The sequence below is a fragment of the Saccopteryx bilineata genome, chromosome 5, assembly GCF_036850765.1.
Source record: "Saccopteryx bilineata isolate mSacBil1 chromosome 5, mSacBil1_pri_phased_curated, whole genome shotgun sequence".
In the NCBI taxonomy this organism is placed as follows: domain Eukaryota; kingdom Metazoa; phylum Chordata; class Mammalia; order Chiroptera; family Emballonuridae; genus Saccopteryx; species Saccopteryx bilineata.
Window position 1 is genome coordinate 152,587,989 of NC_089494.1, and position 21,743 is coordinate 152,609,731.

The 21,743-nt window shown below is 38.2% G+C and overlaps 1 protein-coding gene across 1 annotated transcript in view; it reads left to right on the forward strand.

Moving 5' to 3' along the window:
* The first annotated feature begins 936 nt into the window (after positions 1-936).
* CELF2 (CUGBP Elav-like family member 2) overlaps positions 937-21,743 on the forward strand; it is a 707,230-nt gene continuing 686,423 nt past the window's right edge. The window contains exon 1 of the mRNA XM_066278852.1: positions 937-954. The gene's annotated coding sequence lies outside the window, so the exon portion shown is untranslated. The remainder of the gene's footprint in view (positions 955-21,743) is intronic.

A 21,743-nucleotide genomic window follows, 5' to 3' on the forward strand; every position in this document is an offset into this window, starting at 1 on the left:
ATAAAAGTTTCTGAACACTAACATTTGAATTTTTAATAATTTTCACATGCTATAAGATAGTATTCCTTTTTTGACTCTTTTCAACTGCTCAATAAGGTAAAAACCATTCTTTGCTCATGAATCTTAAAAACAGGTAGCAGACTGGATTTGGTTCCTAGACGATATAGTTTATCAACCTCTAGCTAGGCCAATGGACTCGCAGTTTCTGGAATTGGGTTCAAGATTTCCATTTATAATAGAATATTCCTCACTATTTCTAATTCATCAGTCTTACGCTCGAGACAACTAATGAATTGTAACTCATCTAAAACATTTTAAAACCCAGTTTGTATTGCTTGGCAAAAAGAATTTTACAATAAGTAATTTTATAGTAAAGCTTTGGACCAGAACAACTAGCTAATATTCTAGATTTTATCACCTAAATAAAACAAACTAAGCAGATTCTCATTATACTCTTCTGACATTAAGTCCCCAGATAAAATTTCTATCACAGAAAAAGGGCACTCATTTTCATCCTTTCCCCCAACTCAGCTGATATGGGTAAAACAAAAGGTAGACATTAGTAATCAAATTCCCCAAGATAACTTAGACAAATCCTAGTAAAATCTCCTTGGTGTGAATATGACAGAAATCAGAAATCAAATAATGCAGCACTATCATTTTATTCTGATGAGGACTGAACAAGTCCCCACTAGTAAATTTCACTCTTGCTCCCACTTTAGGTCAATGAACATAATAAGTAATTTGCAAGAGCAATAGAACAATATTCATCTCACTTGCTAAGTTGTTATATATTGCTTTCATTCAAACTTTTTAACAAAAAAATAAGAAATTTTAAAAAATTATATGTTAGCCTAGAACATCTTTCTCACATTAAAGGACTAAACTTAATTACTTCTCTTTTTTTCATCTCTAGCTCTACAGAACTATAATAGAAGTGATCCAGCCAATAAGGTAAGAGCTTGCTTCTTTTGCAAACTTAATGTCGATTACCTACTAGAGGGTAGTGGTGCTGGTTTGCTCATGTGGGTGGATTTCCTTTTATGATGCCGGTGTACAAGTATTTCTAATGTTTCCTTTGGCTTTTTCTCTCCCAGACTTTATTTACTATGGAGTCTGATTCATTGTCTCTTTGGAACACGTTTATATCAAAGTTTACCTATTGGTGGATATTGGCATTTCTGTGTGATCTTTTTATTTCATGTTCTTTAAAAAATCTCATAGGGATTTTGATGGGAATTGCATTAAATTTGTATATTGCTTTGGGTAATATGGCCATTTTGATTATATTTATTCTTCCTATCCAAGAACAAGGAATATTTTTCCATCTCATTGTATCTTTTTCGATTTCCCTTAACAATGCTTTGTAATTTTCATTATATAGGTCCTTTACGTTCTTTGTTATGTTTATTCCTAGGTATTTTATTTTTTTTGTCGCAATCGTGAAGGGGATTATTTTTTTGAGTTCGTTTTCTAATATTTCATTGTTGGCATATAGAAAGGCTATGGACTTTTGTATGTTAATTTTGTATCCTGCGACCTTACTGTATTGGTTTATTGTTTCTAATAATCTTTTTGTGGAGTCCTTCGGGTTTTCGATGTATAGGATCATATCATCAGCAAAAAGTGATAGCTTTACTTCTTCTTTTCCGATATGGATGCCTTTTATTTCTTTGTCTTGTCTGATTGCTCTGGCCAGAACTTCTAGCACCACGTTGAATAAGAGTGGAGAGAGTGGACAACCCTGTCTTGTTCCTGATTTAAGGTAGAAAGTCCTCAGTTTTATGCCGTTTAATAGGATGTTGGCTGATGGTTTATCATATATGGCCTTTATCATGTTGAGATATTTTCCTTCTATACCCATTTTGTTGAGAGTCTTAAACATAAAATTGTGTTGTATTTTATCAAAAGCCTTTTCTGCATCTATAGATAAGATCATGTGGTTTTTGTTCTTTGTTTTGTTGATATGGTGTATTACGTTAACCGTTTTGCGTATGTTGAACCATCCTTGAGATTCTGGGATGAATCCCACTTGATCATGATGTATTATTTTTTTAATATGTTGTTGTATTCGGTTTGCCAGTATTTTGTTTAGTATTTTAGCATCTGTATTCATTAGAGATATTGGTCTGTAGTTTTCTTTCTTTGTGCCATCCTTGCCAGGTTTTGGTATGAGGGTTATGTTGGCCTCATAAAATGTGTTTGGAAGTATTGCTTCTTCTTCAATTTTTTGGAAGACTTTGAGTAGAATAGGAACCAAGTCTTCTTTGAATGTTTGATAGAATTCACTAGTATAACCGTCTGGGCCTGGACTTTTATTTTTGGGGAGATTTTTAATCGTTTTTTCTATTTCCTCCCTGCTGATTGGTCTGTTTAGGCTTTCTGCTTCTTCATGACTCAGTCTAGGAAGGTTGTATTGTTCTAGGAATTTATCCATTTCTTCTAGATTGTTGTATTTGGTGGCATATAATTTTTCATAGTATTCTACAATAATTCTTTGTATATCTATGATGTCTGTGGTGATCTCTCCTCTTTCATTTTGGATTTTATTTATTTGAGTCCTGTGTCTTTTTTCCTTGGTGAGTCTTGCCAAGGGTTTGTCAATTGCAAGGCCGGCAGACCCCGCTGCTTTTGCTTTATTTTGTTTATGTAAAACATTGGCTTTTTAAAAATATATATGTTTGGCCCTGGCTGGCTGGTTCAGTGGATAAAGTGTCAGCCTAGCATGCAGATCACCCAGGTTTGTTTTCTGGACAGGGCACACAAGAAAGCAACCATTTGCTTCTTTCTTCTCCTCTTCCCTTTCCTCCTTCTCCCTCTCTTCCTCTCTGGCAGCCAGTGGCTCAATTGGTTCTAGTGTCACCTTGGACACTGAGGATAACTGGGTTGGTCAGAGCATCAGTCTCAGGTGCTAAAAATAGCTCAGTTGATTGGAGAATCAGCTAAAACAGGAATTGCTGGGTGAATCCCTGTTGGATGCATGCAGGAGTCTTGCTATCTCTCTTCCTTTCACTTAAATAAATGAATAAATAAATAAATAAATATGTTTTAAATAAGGTTATTAAAAGAATGTTTAAAAAATTATGTCTGTTGGCATAGTTCTGAGTTTAGAAGCAGTAGACTGTTTACCAACTTCATCACTCCTCAACTGACAAAATAGCACCAATGCCCAATGACTCTCAGTGTCATCTACTGCTGGTTCATATCACTCTGTAGGATCTGTGGAAAGAGATCATACTTCTCTTTTTTCTTTTCTTTTCTGAGATTTTTAATATCAAGGTAACAATACTCAAATTTAAAAGAATAGTTAGTTCTTCTTCTTAAATAATTTAATACAGGACACTGCCTGACCTGTGGTGGTGCAGTGGATAAAGCGTCGACCTGGAATGCTGAAGTCGCCAGTTCAAAACCCTGGGATTGCCTGGTCAAGGCACATATGGGAGTTGAAGTTTCCTGCTCCTCCCCCCATTCTCTCTCTCTCTCTCTCTCTCCTCTAAAATAAATAAATAAAAATAATTTTAAAAAATACAGGACACTTTCCCTGCTATAAAAGTGCTATATCCTTACCCAGTAAAGATTTATGCATTGCCCATTTTTCAAGACAGCCTGGAAGATACACAGAAATTAATCAACCATTTTCAAGTCATCCTCACAGATAGGCTATTCAGAATCTTTTATTTCTTTTCTTAGCTTTTTAAATGTCATTGCAATTGAATTTTAAGGACTACACACTCTGGAATTTTGTTGTTGATAAATGATTTCTATTAATAGCAATTTTATTCATTAGAGCTTTTTAATTTACTTTGGTTTTGTTGATTTTCATTTCTGTGTTTTTCATTTTTTCAATACATTCCATTTTTCTGTTTCTTTTCAATATTTTAATCCAATTACCAGCCTGTAAACAAGTACTTGCCACATCTACAGTAGGTGCACTGAACTGTGAGCAGAAGTGATTTCTGATTACAGACAGGCTAATTTTCAAGGGACAAGAGGAACAAAATGCAGTGAACTTCATAAAAGAATAATGGTAAATACCTTGTTAGGTGACATATGGCACAGATTTAGAGCCCAGATGGGAAAGAAAAAAGTTACTTAATCCTAAAATACATGCATTGCATGGATAGAAGATATTATCTGGCTCCTTTATAATCTGCTTGGTTATTAAAGGAAAAAATATTTTACACATTATATTGCTCAGGAGTGTTCTTTAATATCAGGATCAGCCTCTCTAATTGAGAGCGTGACAAAAGCAATTTAGATTCTTTGAAACCCTAGAGTTTTGTCCACCTGGCCAATGACAAAGGCTATTAGGCAAGAGTATCTCCAGGGTTTCTGTATTTTCAATTTCTTATCCTTGTGTTTCTTTCTTGGTCTCCTTTCTTCACCCCTTTCTAGAATTTTTACCTAACACACATATACACATGCACACATGCATGCAGATGTACATACACAAATCTCACTTCCTGAATTTTGATGTATGATTATTAATTTCTTAGTGAGTTACCTTTGTTACACTCTTCACACACCACCCGGCATTTATGCCTTAGAATAAAGGGAGGAAGCACTGATGCTAGAGGATTGTGATTGTTTTAATATGAGCCAACAGAGGAGCAGGTATTCTGGGGAATAATCGACTGTCACTAGTCCCCTAAAATCATGAGGTCTCACTTCATAGTGGGTTGCTCCTTCATCAATATGAAATCTGACCAAGATTATCTGCTGGAGGCAGAATCAAAATAAAGTGAGTATGGAAACTGGATACTGCTGTTATATGGACCCATTTTTACCTGGAATATGAGTGATGGGTTTAGGGATGGGGATCAAAGCCTTTTCCATTTAAGAGCACTCAGTCAAGCAAAACTTTAGAGAAACAAGAGTTTTGTTAAATTAGGCCACCTTCCATCACAAGAATAGAATGTCCGTTTTGAGGCTCTTAAATTAGAAAAACAAGGGTCATGGGCTATATTCTTCATGAAAACCAGTAAGTACTTAATAGTCACAGCTCTAGAAACTATTTCAACTATTTCATTGAGCCTTTAACCATTGTGAGTTAAAATTTCTACATAATGATCATTTCTTGTCAGCCACAGCAAAGCTAACAGAGACAGGAGATTGAACCACAAATGACCACCAGATACCAAAATATCAGGTTCTTAGAAGAAAAAAAAGAGCTTGAAAGAGTTGCCAGAGCAAGTTAAATGCAGATGGGAAAGCACATAAACTCTTAATGAGCTCTGTGCATGGTGTAGATTTGATGAGACTCTAGGAATGGGACATCTAGAGGAAGAGAGAGCCGCTCAAAATTTGACCCTGCCCTCATCATGTTCTCAGAGGCCAAAGGTAACTGGATCAGACATCTGCCTTCTGATGCTTTTCTACAGCATCATTTGACTCCACTTAGTAATGCAGCTTAACACACATTTTTAAATTCTTTAAGCAAACATTAAATTATGAAACCTCATACAGTATTTAAGAGACATTTAGCTGCCAAATGATGAATAAAATGGGTGATTTAGACATTGAATTCCAAAGCTTGATGTCACTTTTATCATCTCATTCCATTATATACTATAAAATACAGAGCTATAACTTATAATGACAATGGCAATCGCATACAATGTATTCTGTAGATTCATTTCTAGTACTAACAGAATGTATTTTAGACAGACTATATAGTGCATATGCAACTAGATCATGGAACTCTTGACTTTTGTTTCAAAGGTTTTACATGATGTCTCAGAAACCTAGACCTAAAAACTCAGGAGATGTTTATTAAAGTTCCGGCTTAATTTGAGGCTGACTTTATAGCCAACGGCCTCTATTGAAAAAGAAGACTGTTGAGGATATGGGTTTGAAGCAGTCTGTTTCCCAGTAGACCAAGGACACTTGTATGAATGAGGTAAAGATAAGAAACACAATTAAGACCTTGATAAATAGAAACAGACATTTAGAAAGTTGAATAATGTAGTTTAGTTTTCTACATTGATCAAGTGCACTGAATAATTGTTTAGCAGTACTCTTCCCTTACTTAAGGGCTGAGACAAAAATGCCAGTTCAAATGGCAATGGCAGGCAAGGGGTGAATTGTTCTCTGTGCTCTTTCTCTGTCACAACTGTCACAGCGATCTTTGTAAGCCATAGTTACATATTTAGACCCCTTCTGCAGAATATGACAGGGAGTGTGCTATTTATGACTCCTCTCTTAACATGGTGACAATACTGTTGGCACATAGTATTAGATTATTTCAATTTGTTGGTAAGATGGGGGGAGTGTTTCACATTGCATGGTGCTATGCTATTTGCAGACTAGCTGAAAAGAAGTTGAATTTATCACCATGGAAATCTAAATCAGGTAGCTTTAACAGGAAACTTAATTGCTGAAAAAAAAAAAACATTGAGAGAGAGAGAATGTTTCACATGTCTTGTTCACTCATCTCTTCTCCAGACAAAGCAGGGAAAACTTCCAATCACATATTCAGGGTTGGTCACCTCCAATGACTGGTTCTGTGAAGTGCCTTCCTCATCTGAATTTGGGACACTGCATTTGCCTTGATTTCACATTCTTGATTAAACCTCAAGTAAGAGTTCTCCTATCTAAATTCCTGACCTCTTGTAATTATGTACAAGATACTGAAACTCTCACTTCTCATCTGTTTAGGTTCTCTTTTCCTAGGTCTGACTTATGCCTGAGGACCACTGTTCCTTCCCTATCCTCAACCTGTAAAAACACCTGTGCTTAAATTCTGGGGCCCTTTTTACCATTTCAGTATTTTACAGAAGAATATCTGTAGAATTGCTGTACAGAATGGTGTTGTTACAAAACACTGATACTGTGGAACTGAACTGTTTTTTTAATGGGTGCCTGCTGTCTATTCCCAAAAGGACTGCCATGGAAATACTAGAGGTTAACTTTCCTCCACCTCATACCTCCTACTGAAATTAGAGGAGCTCATTTGGGAGATAAATTTGCTCTTTAAAAATTTATGTCCTCTGCATTCATTTTCTCTTTCTATGAATGGGAACCAGGGATCTCATAAAGCTGAATAAAAATTATCAAATACTATTGAATCAACTTAAAAAAATTTTAACCAAAAGTCATTGTAAATTAGGTGGGTACTATACTGAGAACACAAGTCTTTGTAAAGTAGATATTGTTCCTATGTAAACTCATGAATGGGAGCTTTCTTAAATAAATTACTTCTTAATAACATCAAAGAGTCATTGGCTGGGTAAATATCTCCCTGGAGTATTCACTGAGACTCTTGAATTTAAATGTTCGATAGAATTTCATATTTGTCACCTTTACTAACAAGTTTTTCTTTATAAAATCATTATTAGCATAAAAAAGTTAAATTTTGTGTCCAATTTTTGGAATTAATACCATTTAAAAGACCTCAAGGGGTTGAAATGTGTCCTCCTGGAATGCAACATTTATATAATTTCTGTAGCCTCAACACTTTCTCTCTGCAGTCCACTGTCAATTTGCCACGTGAGGCAGGATGGGAAATAAATGATCAGAACTATAAGAGTCTGAGAATTCCTTCTAAGGAAGCAATGAGCTCCTAGAGGACCAGATAACTAAATCATTCCTTCCATCCGAGCATGTGATTTAAGCATCTAAAACCTTTACTGTTGTTCTTTCTAACCACATATTCCCAGCAAGGGTTATGGTGGCTGCTATATCTATAACACTACTGAACAAGTTTATCAGTATGGTTCAATGATCCCTGAGTTGTAAGAATTGACTTGATTATGGTCACTCTGGAGTTTCATATTTTTGGATTAAGAATTTTACTTGAATTCCTTTTATGTCAACAAGGCAGAACATACACTAAGTGTTCTCTTATCAAGACAAGAACTGTAGGTCCTGCTCTTTCAGCTTGGAATGATCTAGATACCCATTCTGCAGAACTCCATAAGGTAGAAGATGAGATGCTTACTTATAAACAAACCTGAACTGCGGCTTCCACAGAGGGAGCAGCAAGGCAATGCCATGAGATTCCACAGATGCCACTCCGTGACCACTCAGAAAGAAAGATGAAAACAGATTATAATCACTTTTCTCCTGTGCTGCCCAGATCCTACCCAGGCTCTTGCTGTTTGGGGAAAACTATATTCCCAAATTTACAGGTGATTTTATATTATAACGGACTTACGCCAATAGGATATTGGTTACCTGTCTAGTACAGAGAAAGTCCTGGATGCCACACAGGACCTTCAGTGCACTGCTCCCTGACTACTAAGTGTTTATAGCACCTTTATAAGAATTACAGCATTTAACTTCCTTAAAAATTGAATCATCACCTTAAAACTAATCTATGATAATCCAGTTGTAAGAAAATGAATGGTACCCCTTCTAAGTATCATATTTTGTATCACCTTTGCAATATATCAGGTAAAAAAAATACATTCAACAAAATCATAACATGAGTAATTAAAACTAGTATTTAAACATCCTTCATGTTGCTAAACTTTTTTTTTATTCATTTTTAGGGAGGAGAGAGAGAGACAGAGAGGGAGAGAGAGGAGAGAGAGACAGAGAGAGAGAGAAGGGGGGAGGAGCTGGAAGCATCAACTGCCATATGTGCCTTGACCAGGCAAGCCCAGGGTTTCAAACCAGCGACCTCAGCATTTCCAGGTCGACACTTTATCCACTGTGCCACCACAGGTCAGGCCATGTTGCTAAACTTTTTACTACATAGGCTACTAATAACAGAAAATGCTCAAAGATGATTTTAATGCCAATTTGCTTCTAAGGAAACACCCAGGAGTGTATGAAATCACCATAGCAAACACAGATTTGCAAAGAACCCAGATTAACAAATAACTGAGTGTGTACCCATGCCTCTACAAAGAAAACCCTATATTCAGCCAAAGATTTTAAACAGAAGTGAAAGTTTTTTCCACATTATGCTACAGATTCATTGAAATACATATATTCTAACAAAATTCTATATATACACATAACATTTTTCTATTAAATTTTAAACCAACTCAAATCAAATATGACTGAAATCAAATATGAAATCCCATAGAAAATGTTTCCTGGCTTGATTCATGCAACAAGTTGAGAACCATCTAAACACCAGACAGATGTTAGTGGCAAGAGTCAGAGTAGGGGAGATTGAGAATGAGGTTGAAACACTGACCAGACCTGCGGAGCAGGTGTGGCATGCAAACACGTTTGCTAGGTGCCTGGTCAGTGCTGTGGTTTGTCTTTGTATCATTTCTACAAATTCTGAACTCTCTCCTCTTCTTCATTATCCTCCAAGACTGTAGGGATTTCCTTCATGCCAGAGGATTCTTTCACCTTTTATTTGAAATTTCCAGACCTTTGTAACTTCTGCTTTTTTGACTGGTTCCTTGCGACGTCTGCATCGCAGGTGTCACCACTTAGGGTACGATATACTTCAGTCCAAAATCCCCTCATGCTTGAGACTTGAGTTATGTAAAACAAGTATGTTTCCTGTTTATAAATTCTATATAATTGAAATTGTCTACTTATCTTATTTAATGAGTTATCCATGTCTGTGATAAAGTAGTACTCTCCATATAATGTATTGATTATATATAAAAGTAGAAAACTAAATCAAGAAAATCTGCCCCCATCAAGCCTCCCTTCAGTATATGCCCTATAGCAGTTAGCAATAGTGCAGGCCTTACGGACAGAACACCCAGTTGCAAAATCCCAGATCAACCTCTGCAAAGCTGTGAGTCCTTGGGGAAATTTTCTTTTGTTGTCTATATTTCCTTTACAAAGTAATGGAGAATCACAGTGTTTCCTGTCCCGTAGTGTGGTTTTATGGATTAGGCACTAAAGTATATTTAAGATGCTTGGTATCATTACTGGAACATGTTGTTATTATGACAACCTGCCTTAGAACAAGGCAAAAGAAATAGCTATCAAGTTGGAGAAGCATCAGGTCAAGTTCTGAGGGAAGTTAAAGACAACACCTGGTTATAGAGCATAATAAATGATGAGATAGGAATACCAACAGCCTGGGAATCACCATCATGGTAGTGGTTCTGCAGGATGTTTCCAATGGGACAGAGGTGTGAAGAACTGGTGATCAATTACCAAAGCAGCTCTTGGATGACATCTGTTCACATCAAACAAAGAGGACCACAGAAAACCCAGCTCATTAAGCACCTCAAGACAGTGAATCACTTTAACTGGAAAATGGCTCCTGGAAACTCTCTTAAGCCAATGAAATTATTTATGGAGCTTGCACTGATAGAATGGTACTACAAATCAGGCTATATCTGTTATGATATCCTTAACTGAAATCTTCACTATAATATATCAGTAACAGTACCGTTAAACAACAAAGATAAAATATGGAATTGCTGAGCAAAGTTGTACATGCAAAATAAACGACACACATATGTAACATTGCTTTCTTTGTTTTTCTAATTCTATCTACTTAAAAAAGGAGAAACACTATGTTTTTGCGGAATTACATGTCCATTAGTTCTCAGGATAACCCATCCAAACCATGTAGCAGCCTTCTCAGTAAACCACAGGGCTGGAGCTCATGTCCAACAATGTGCTTGTGCAACAGACACATTTTGAGCTCAACTCCTCCTGACTAACTTCTGTTTTATTCTACCTCACTTTACAGAAGTGATAGCAAAGAAAGACTTCTCATAGCATTCAACTATTTATTATCAAAGAAAACAGCAAAAAACTTTGCAAAAATTAAACAGCCATTTTTACACAAACCAACACAGAAAAAAGGGTGATCTGAAGACAGTCTTTTCAACAACACCCACTCACATAGATCTATCATCATCTTAAGCATCACTCTTGATTATAAAATTCAGTCGTGGGCCCTGAATGGTGGCTCAGTGAATAGAGAGTCAGCCCAGGGTATGAAGGTCCCGGGTTTGATGCCCAATTAAGGCACACAGGAGAAGTGACCATCTGCTTCTGATCCCCTCTCACTCCTCTTTCTCTTCCTCTTTCCCTCCTGCAGCCAGTGGCTTAATTGGTTCCAGCATCAGTGCCAGGTGCTGAGGATAGCTTGATTGCTCTGAGTATATCACCCTCAGGTTCTAAAAATAGCTTGGTACTGGAGCATCAGCCCCAGACAGAGTTGTTGTGTGGATCCCAGTGAGGGCACGTGCAGGAGTCAGGCTCACTATTTCCCATCCTCTCACCTATAAATAAATAAATAAATAAATAAATAAATAAATAAATAAAATTCAGCAATGAATTAAGTCTTTGCAATTAACATACAGTATGGTTTTAGGTAAATATATATAATAGGCTGGTAAATTTATATATATAAAATATGTAATCTCTAATGTATATTTATCATATAAGTATAATATACTGGTAAAATAGTATCTATACAGTATATATACATACTATATATCTACTGTGTATCTTATATACTACATATATACTAGTATGTACTATATCTACTCTAAACTATAGCATATATCTACTATACTATATTATGTATCTACTGTACACTATAGTAGATATTTACTATTACTATAGGAGATATCTATTACATACTACAGAAAGAGATCTATATACATTTTAATTTCTTCACAATAAAATGCCTTACTTTCCTCAGAGACTTCTGATAAGCAAATATGATAGAAGCAAAAGATTCTTAGAAAAAGTAAATATTATCCCAATTATGTTACACATTTCTTTGTGTATGAATATGCACACATACATATCAAACTTACCAAAAAAATACTACATGTTTTGAAGACAGTTGTGTTTAAGTTACTTCTTTTCTGATCATTGAATTAACTATAATGATAATTATCAGTCAGGATAGGAGGGAATTTGTACAAAGTTTTTCAGGGCCTCAGTATAATTTGTCAGTCCTGTAAATAAACTTGTTAATATCACAACTACTTCTTCCTGCAGCCCCTGAACCAGGCCTATGCTAGGGAAAAGGATGTCAATGGAGAGTGATTCATATGCAGTCCTTGTCCTTGCTGAGATGGGTACTTAGACATTTAGTAAATAATGCACAAATAGACGTATAATTGCAAATTGTCTCAGCCCACTAATGGATGAGAATAGAGGGCATAACAAGGGGATGGAACCTAATCATCAAACCATTCCCTGAGGAAGTAACATTCAATCCAATATCTGAAGGGGGACTTGTAGTCATCTAGATAGAAAGGTGGAGTGGGGGATAGAGAGGAAGTGGGAGGGGAGGATGCCCTTCCAGGCAGAGGAAGCACGAGGCATCTTTTGTTGGAGGAGATGGTTGTTTGAGGCAGAGTGATTGCATGGTGGATGAACAGAAGGCCCACATTAGGGAAGCTCAGAAAGCAACAGGAAGACATATCGACAGAGAAGGCTGGAATCTGCTGAGATATTACTGACTTGACCATCATAAGGATTTTGGTTTTTATTCTAAGAGCCATGATAAACTGCTTCTGACTTTCCACTAGAGTGAAGAGATCCATGTTTTCTAAATAGCAGCTTTGGCAAGTGATTATGAAGAATAGAATGATGCCTTCAAAATATTTTCCATATTTTACATCTTTACTTTCATCTGAAGGGAGATTAGTCTTAAATATATACAAATGGAATCTAAGTTATTAAATGTTGACATTTCAATAATTACAGAAAAAAAACATTAACCTTCACCTTAAACTGAAATCCCCACTCCTGCTGGATACCAGAAATTCCAAACAAGGGGTCTTGTCCTTTGATTCAAAGGCTTTATTTCTATTAAAATGCTAACAATAAGAAGAGCTTTTAAAAGGTGGCACATAAACCCCATCTGTCAATTATACTTTAGTAAGGACCATCGAGTCCTTTCATGGGAAGAGGTTTTGCTTAAGAAGAGACAACATAAAAACCAGGTATAGGGAAAGGGATAGGATGGAGGAACAGCTGGAGAAAGGAAAAAAAGACAATAAGAACCAAAACCAAATTCACAGTCTGTCCTGGTTATTCTGATCACCAACCACCTTGTGTGAGGAAAGTTTGCGAGAAGCTTCCAAATTCCAAGAGCTGGCATCATTATTCCTTCTGTTGTAGCTCAACTCACAGGGCAGATCTGGGTGTCTCCCTTTTTCCTACTGTAATAAATAATAACTCTGAAACCACTGCTGATTTATCAGTGGCACTCAGGTATAGCAACTCATAAAAGCTCAAAGTAGTCTTTGCCTTTTTCCTGGAATAGAAAAGGGAGGAGGGCATTTGTGAGCCTTCTGCCGATGAGCAGACTAGGGCTGCTTCCCCACCTGCTCAGAAGGATTAGACAGACAAAACCCAAACACAGAGAAAGATGCAAATGTCCCCAGAAACCGGGACACGTATGAGCCTCAGCTCCAAATGTCAATTACTGGAAGTCTCCAGAGCCTGGTTAAAAATAGATATGCAGGTTTCTTTGTTCACATGTCAGAAAGGGGCATCCCATCAAATCAGATTCCCATCACTCTCTTTTCACCCAATAGCTGAGTGTCAACGGTTTGCAACTATAATTCTTAGTTACTGTGCTGTCACAGGGTCCAAATTAGTATGCGCCCTCTCAATTATATCCAGATACTAGCATCTCCAGGTTTTCACAGAATGTGCATGATATGGGGATGCAGAGAGTCATAATATGTGTAAGCAATGCTATAACCAGCCCCTCATCTACCCACCCAAATAGCCTTTATATATTTCTGCAAAGAGAGAGAGAGTAGGGGCAAGGAGCAGTCACAAACTGCTGTCAGCAAGTTAGATGAGAAGAGCCACATTCCATTTTCTATTTCTTCTGCCACCTCACTTAGGGACCTTAGAAAGTCCCTCATGCTACATTCTTCCTCTTCTCCGTGCTTAGGTGAATCCCTTGCTACTCACCTTTGCCCAGGAAATACTGTACAAATGAATTAGACTTAGACTGAATGACTCATGAACTCCTGCTAAAAGTGCTTAAATTTGCAGTCAGCTCCAAATTAGACTTGGTAATTTAAGGAGCTGCAGTACAGATATCCCCAAATAACAGACAATTTAAAAGTCATTTTGACTTGGTTCCAGTAGGCAAAGTTTGATTTTTGAGAGGAGTAGAGGATTTACTTCCCTAATTAGTTGTAGCTTTAGCCAGTTTTAAACATGTATGTGTTCTATTTTGTGAGCCTTGCCTGGCTTGAAACAAAAATATACGGAATAGGAAGAAGATGACCAAAATATAAATTTTGCCATTAAAAGAGGAAATATACAGCAAATGAACAAGTTACAAATCATCTATAAGCCTAGGTTTAACTTTAGGGAGAGGAATGGTTGTGTATGCTTCATTTGTGATTTTTGCTAGAAATTTCATTTTCACATTATGGATTTCTTTATGTGTCTCACCTGTAAGTCTTTCAAAGCAAACTTTGCTAGGAGGTCCTCACCACACTCCCACTGGCCCAAATGAATCACTCTGTTTGTGTCAATGTTTGGGACATCTTCACCAATCTTATTACATCTCTGCAGTAGTTTCTTCCACAGATAAGCATAATTTCCTCAATAAATCATCACAGATTCATTTTTGGTGATGAACAAAATTTTTTTTTTTTTAATTTGTGTGTGTGTGTGTGTTTCTGAAGTGAGAAGCGAGGGGGGGGCAGCAGACAGACTGACTCCCGCATGGGCCCGACCGGGATCCACCTGGCATGCCCACCAGGGGGTGATGCCCAGCCCAGAGCCATTCTAGTGCTTGAAGTGGAGGCCATGGAGCCATTCTCAGCACCCGGGCCAACTTTGCTCCAATGGAGCCTTGGCTGTGGGAGGAGAAGAGAGAGACAGAGAGGAAGGAGAGGGGGAAAGGTGGAGAAGCGGATGGGCACTTCTCCTCTGTGCCCTGGCCAGGAATCAGACCCGGGACTTCCATATGCCAGGCCGACGCTCTACTGCTGAGCCAACCAGCCAGGGCCATGAATAGAATTTATGAGAGCTTGGGTATACCACTTTTTAAATAAAAGCAATTTTATCCCCTGATCATTTTCTAACATAGATTTTCTTTCCCAAAATAGGTACAAAATAAAAGATCCACTAAAACTGACTCTATTCCAAACTGTTCATGGTGTCCACCCAGAAGGGCCATCCTGTTTTTTCTGACAGCTCTGCACAATTCTACTGTCTCCTGGGGGCCCAGCCAACCTTCTCAGAACCTACTGACATTATAAAGAGATACTTTTGGTATCTGTCCTGCCCTCCAGATCCCTTTGAATAACAACTAACAAGTTTACAGTTCTTGCTAAATGATCAGAACTGAGCCCTTCCTGTTAATCACAATTCCATAGGTATTTTTATTGTGGGAACTTCACAGATAAAGAAAACTAAGTAGCAGACGAGACACACATAAATATCAGTACAAAGCACAGCTAGTGAGGGGCACAGTGATAAGTCAAACCCAGCACGCTGATTCCAAGGCTCATGTCTCTTCTCTATACCTCTGACAGTGAAACTGTCCCCTACCCGGCCCTGGGATCTACATTTATCCCCTCTACTGTGGCTCAACTAAGGACCCAGACTACAATTCTGGAGATTCAGCTCAAAACACTGTGTTATATGGGTCCTTCCCACTATTAGTTGTCTCGCAATGGTTCTCAATCCTTGTTGGTCAGATAAAATGTATTATGCTCACTTTGTTAAAGATGGTGCTGCCCACGTGGAGGCCGTTGCCAAGATATTAATGTGTGTCTCTGTGGGCTGTGGGCAGGCAGGATCCTTGTAGCCTGGGGCTTGGTTTTAGGATTAAGCCTTTCCCACCCATTTTGATGTGGGGTGGTGCAATCTCATCATGCCCCAGAGAAGTGACTTTGTATTAGAAACTTCCCTATTTTGTATATTGGATTAAAGGTTATGAATCTACACTATAAAATGGGGGCAGAACAGGAGCTTGCTCTCTTGGTTCCTGAGATTAGCATTAAAGAGCAGAGAGCAGAGGAGAGAGAGGCCACGTGGAGGAGGCCAGGAGAAGCAGCTAAGATGGCAGAGTGTTGAGTGAGAAGCCAGTTAGTACAGAGTTTGTGCAGAGAAGGAAGGAGATGGGGAACAGAGGTAAATAAGTCTGGTGAGCTAGAAACCTTTGATTCTAGGAAACTCGGATAAGTCAGTAGCTTTGTGAGCACTGAATGTGAGTGGGTTTTGGAGCCCAGTGTGTGTTTTTGCTTGCCTGCCGGGTGCAAGCTAGGATTAAAGATGATGGCCCATCAGTTTTTGTCTCCATTGTTTCTTTACCGACTGTCCGAATCCAATGCGAACCTGCATGGGCCAGGCGGCTGTGATGGTGGCCCTGGCTGCTGGCTTTACAATCCTCAACTATGGCAGAATGTCTTTAGATGGGAAACAGTGTGTTTAAATAGCTACTGAGGTGGTTCGGTTACAGGAAAGCAGACCTGTCTCTTCAGGTCTGCCTAAAAGGCCAGCCCATGTGGGTTCTTGACTTCACGCAGGAAAGATTTCACAACATGAGTTCCAGGTGATTTTGAGAGTATGCAGTGAAACAAGGAAGGACCTAGAATAGAAACCACAGGAGAGAGCCTAGGCAGGACTGCTTTGGCTCTCTGGAAACCTTATGGGAAAAAAATGAGCCTACCAGTGTCAGAGAAAACGGGGCATTGGAGACAAGGCTCAGGATGATCGGAGGCTGCTTATTGCTGCTCCCCTAGTTGCAAGTCTCATGGGAACCCTTAGTTTAGGAGATGCATGCTTGGGAGAAAAAATGAGAATGGGGGAAAGGAAAGGCCTGACAGCACACTGGGTCCCTTGTTTTGAGTGTTTTTGAAGACTGGGAGTTTAGGGGAAGATCTCAATAGAATATTCATCAGCTTTCCAGGTGTGCCCTTTCAGGGTCAAGGTCTCTACTGATTGGTCAATGCCAGGAGGTCATTAGTCATTGCAGCTGGTCTTGCCTGGTTGTGCTGCTTTTCTGAGCCTGGAGCTAAAATACACCTGAGGCCGGAGATCTTATCTCCAGGGAGGTGACCTTCTGTATCTGGTTGTAAATTGCTCAGCCAGTTTATTCAGCTATCTATCTGTTTTCAAATTTTACTTGCCAAAGAATTTTCCTAGCTTTTTACTATCCTGCCTTCATTCAGTGTACAGCCAGGGTTGAGAAACATTCATCGAGATTAATAGAAGGGAGAGAAGGAAGGGATAGTAGAAATTGATCAGCAAAAGTAGTCTGGGAAGGCCCTGGTTGTGGGTAGCTCAGTTGGTTAAAAACTCTTTCTGAAACACCAAAGTTGCAGGTTCAATCCTACGTCAGGGCACATATGGGAAGGGACCTATGAATGCACAACTAAATGGAACAACAAATGAATGCTCTCTCTCTCTGCCCCTAAAATTAGTCAAAAAAATTCTAGGTGCATTACATTCTGAATCCTGGACCTTAGTCCCATTCCACACATATCAATGTGTAACCTTTTCTCAGATAAAGGAGAATTGCATATAATTAAATGGAAGAATTGCATATAATTAAATGGGACCTCTTTCTATCTTGACGGATAAAAAATCCTGCTCAATAAAGCAGTGTAGTAGACTAGGAGACTGTGTTAGAGAACATATTTGGGTCTCTTCTACTTTGAAAGACCTGTGCTTGCAGAGAAAAAATATTATGCTAATGCTAAAATGGCAACCAGAAGATGTATTAGACTATCTTTTTACCTCAGTTCCTCACTTTGCATTTACAGTAGAACTTCCTTGGTTCTCGCTTCAGTACTCTGTAAGCCAGATCATTATTTAGAACTTCCTGCAGTCCAAAAGCTATCTCTGGGCAAAGATTGAATACCTGAGGTCTATAGTGAGATTTCTGATTGCCCAGACTTCATTATCTTTATGAAACATGCTGATGTACAGGAAAGTTTTACCATAGACTGTTAAGTCTAACTACCATTGGCTAAACAAATGGATAGAGTGTATTGTATGATTTACTTTTTTTTATTTTCTGTTTGCCTACTCACTCATCTGAAAAATGTGGTAATTCACAATGGGACTCTCTGTCATTAGTCTGAATTAGTAAGTTCCTACTGTATTTTAGAAATCAAACCAAACTGAAGTCCTCAGGAGGTTGAAATGCTGGAAATTATCTAAGTGATTTTCATTACTGAACCTCAGATTTTATTAAACATGTTATTACTTTTCAAAAATAAGGAACAATAACATAATAATTAATCACCAAACATCAGGGGGTACTTGATTTCATACTACAAAATGGAAAGGCTGATTGATGTTCAGCGGTGTGGCCGTGGAGGACTGACTCAGGTCGCTGCAGGCTGCAGGCTGCCATGCTGCAGGGTCTGGGCTGAGCGGGCTCTTCGGCCAGCGCACTGCCTTCTCCCTCTGCCTGCTGTCTGTCTGCACTGATGTCCTGGTGCTCTGTGCATGTTGGGTCCCAGCACAGGCTCTTAACCATGAAGAAGAAGGCTAAACAATGTTCGTAGTATTTAGTGGTAAACTAATGCCTTTTAAATGCCCTCCAGACTGTACCAGAAGACATGAAGAAGTTTATATAAGAATTCATGTTTTTTTTTTCTTTCCCCTTCAATCCATCCAACCCGACTGCCCTTCCAGACTCTTCCATGAGTTAACAGAAAGTTACAGAATAAACTGGTGAAGCTCTAACTGTGTGGATGTGTGAGACCCATTTTCTTCTTTTTTCTCCTAGTCTTCAGCACCCCTGAAGTCACCATAGTATAGAAAAGTCTGCCTCTTTCTCTGTAGGAAACTTTTCCATAGGAATGGGATAACTCTTCAAAACATGTGCATTCATGTTATGAAAGGAAAGGCTATATTTGAATTTTAAGGTGGGAGGGGGGCATGGTAGTACAGGCTAAAGAAACATATACACAAAAATATAAGAACCTCAGACTTCTTGCTTACTCACTTAGCACTTTGGGCTCATATCACCCCCAGCGTGATATGAGCCCAAAGTCATATCACGTCTTGGATTTCCCCTTTCTCTCCCCTGCTGAAATTAGGATGAATTACTTTTAAAAAATTTTTTTAACTTGCCAATTATTCTAGGTGTTGGCTTTCCTCCCTCCATTCCTCCTCTCATGCCCCACCCTTGCTATTTCATCCTCATCAGTTTTCATAGTCTGACTCTTCCTCCAGGAAGCCAAGCTGGGCTGGATTCCCTTTTTAGTGCACATTTCCCAATGGTATTTAATGAGTCATGTTGCTTTGATGGCATCCTCCAAATGGAACACACACTCTGAGGGCAGGAACCGTATTTGCTTGTGCATCTTTATCCCTAGTACCTAGAATAGATGGATGACTGACACAGGGGAAGTTTGCATGATTCCCTCTCCCTGTCATACCACCACCTCTGCTGCAGACAGCCCTGCAGCCCTTCCCATCCTGCTGGAACCCTCCATTAATATACTTCATGTACAGTACCTTAATGCAGAGTGTTTTCTATAGGAATCTAGGCTTCCAGCCTTCAGAACATCCAGGGATAGGAAGGAAAAGCATGTGCAGAAATGGAAGGAATCTGTCCAATAGGAGACTATGGTAGAATTTCTGTGAAATTCTGGGAGCAAGACGCCAGCCAAATTCCAAAGAGCCAGCTGTCAGTATCAAATGATAAAAAATAATCTTAGTTGAGGGAGAGGAAAAAGCAAAGAAAGGGAACTAGCCCATATGTAATGCCAGTGGCCACCACCATGGCCATGCAGGTTCACAATGGATTTGGGCAAATGGTAAAGTAACAGTAGAGCCAGAAAATAGTGGGCCATTCTGTTTATTTAAGTCTTATAACAGTGGAAGAGCAAACAAGCAGGGAAAGACCTCTTCTCTTTCTCTCAGGGCTCCCAAGGCCCTCAGCGCTCTCTCTCTCTCTCTCTCTCTCTCTCTCTCTGTCTCTCAACTCCCCAGAAAAGTAGGCTGGAGGAAAATAAACCCTCTCCTGCAAACAATGTCCCCTCTCAAACTGGAAGGCAATCCACAATTTGCAATCTGCCGCCCTGGGGCAAGCACCTTCAACCTTCCACAGACCACACACACGGTGCTGCCCTGAGCCAATGCAAAATACAAGCAAGCAAACCTGAATACAATTGTTTTATACCTGAAACACATTGGTTTGCCCAATACCATGGAATTAGGGAATTAAGAAAGATTAGAGACATTGGCACTGATTATATATATTTTTAAAACTGAACAAATGAGAAACTATATATTAAACACTTGAAATATCTATGTGGCTATAACACAAATTGTATTCATTTCTATAAATTGCTTAAAAATTTTGTCTAAACATGATGCACTAAAAGAACAATTTTATTTATCACAATATACAAGTCAATATTTATCCTTGTGGTCAGCCTTTTTCTATTGAAATGGCAAGCCCAGCATATACTTTTTTTCTTCTTCAATTATCTGTGTATTTAGCTTGGCAACTCTATGCATGTTGAATTTTTGAAAGTCATTAAATTTTTTAAATAACAAAAAGTAGCTTTGTCTAAACAATTTATCCATTTAGGAATAAAGCAGTAGCAACTGACAAAACTTTTTTTTTTAAATCAGAACCTACCTTTAATTCATCTAAATTTGATACAACCAAAATTAAATGAATACTTCTCATGTAACCAATTATAGAAATGTCAGAGAGAACTCTGGTCAAGTCTCTTACCCCAAGTAGACCTTTTAGAAAAAGTAAGCCCAAAATTAGCTAAGGCCAATCACATAACCAAAGAATTGTCAACCGTCATTAACCTCAACCCATCAAATTTATACTAAACTCTCAGCATTTAGAACATCACTCCCCTTCTTATCTTTACAGTGATAAAAGTCATGGGCCTCAATTGGGTATGGAAAGAAGGTACCCAAATCATAAGTAATATTTAACAGGTTCTCAAACAAATGCAACCAAACCTTTAGTTAATTCCTGACAGTTTGAAGCAAGCGGGCACATGTACTAAGATTCTCAAGTAGTTCAAAAGCTTTCCTTAAGTATAGTACTGTTGAGCATAAATGGATCTTAACAATATCCAACTATGTCGTCTAAGAATAGGTATTAGGAAACTAAGAACCAAAGAACTCAAGTGAATTGTCAAAGGTCATGGGAGCAGTTAGCAGCAATCAAGAATGCTACTCAAGTCCCAAGATACCTAGTCCAGTGACCTTTCTCTGCCTAGACTTTACAACTTTAAACTTTATAGTTTCACCAAAACTATAGCCAGAGAGATCTGCCAACCATGTAAAGATTCCTTCTCTGTGGGTCTTCTACTAAAAGGAAAGATTAAGCAGATGAAAATCTCAAAGAAAGCTCAGAATTTTACAGGTAAGGGAGCAACTAGTTCACCAAGGCTGACTTAAAGTCAGACTTTGATCTTCCAAAAACATGCCAGTTTTACAATAAAACTTCAATCCTTCATGACTTCTGACTTTTGGGGTGATAATTCTCCTCTGATATATCTATTTGGGTTAAATATTTAATTTTACTTGAAATGCTGTCTGTTTTATTATCATTCTCTAGTTAAAATATAAATAATAACTTAGTTTTAGAGTGCAAGTTACAGAAGCCAGACTCTATAATCAGTGCACAATTTGATCTAGAAATCCTCCAGTGAAGTGTATACCCTCTGCTTAAATAGACACTTTATGAAATGCCAGAAAAACCTGAGACATTTGATACTAGTAGGGGCTTTTGATTACATCATGTAGGATGAAAATAAATTTCTTTCCTTTATTTAAGGTAGAAAAAAATTGATCAACCAAATGAGGTTAATATCAGATAATGTGAAAGGACAGTTGTCATTAAATACTTGAATGGCGACAATTTTAGATGA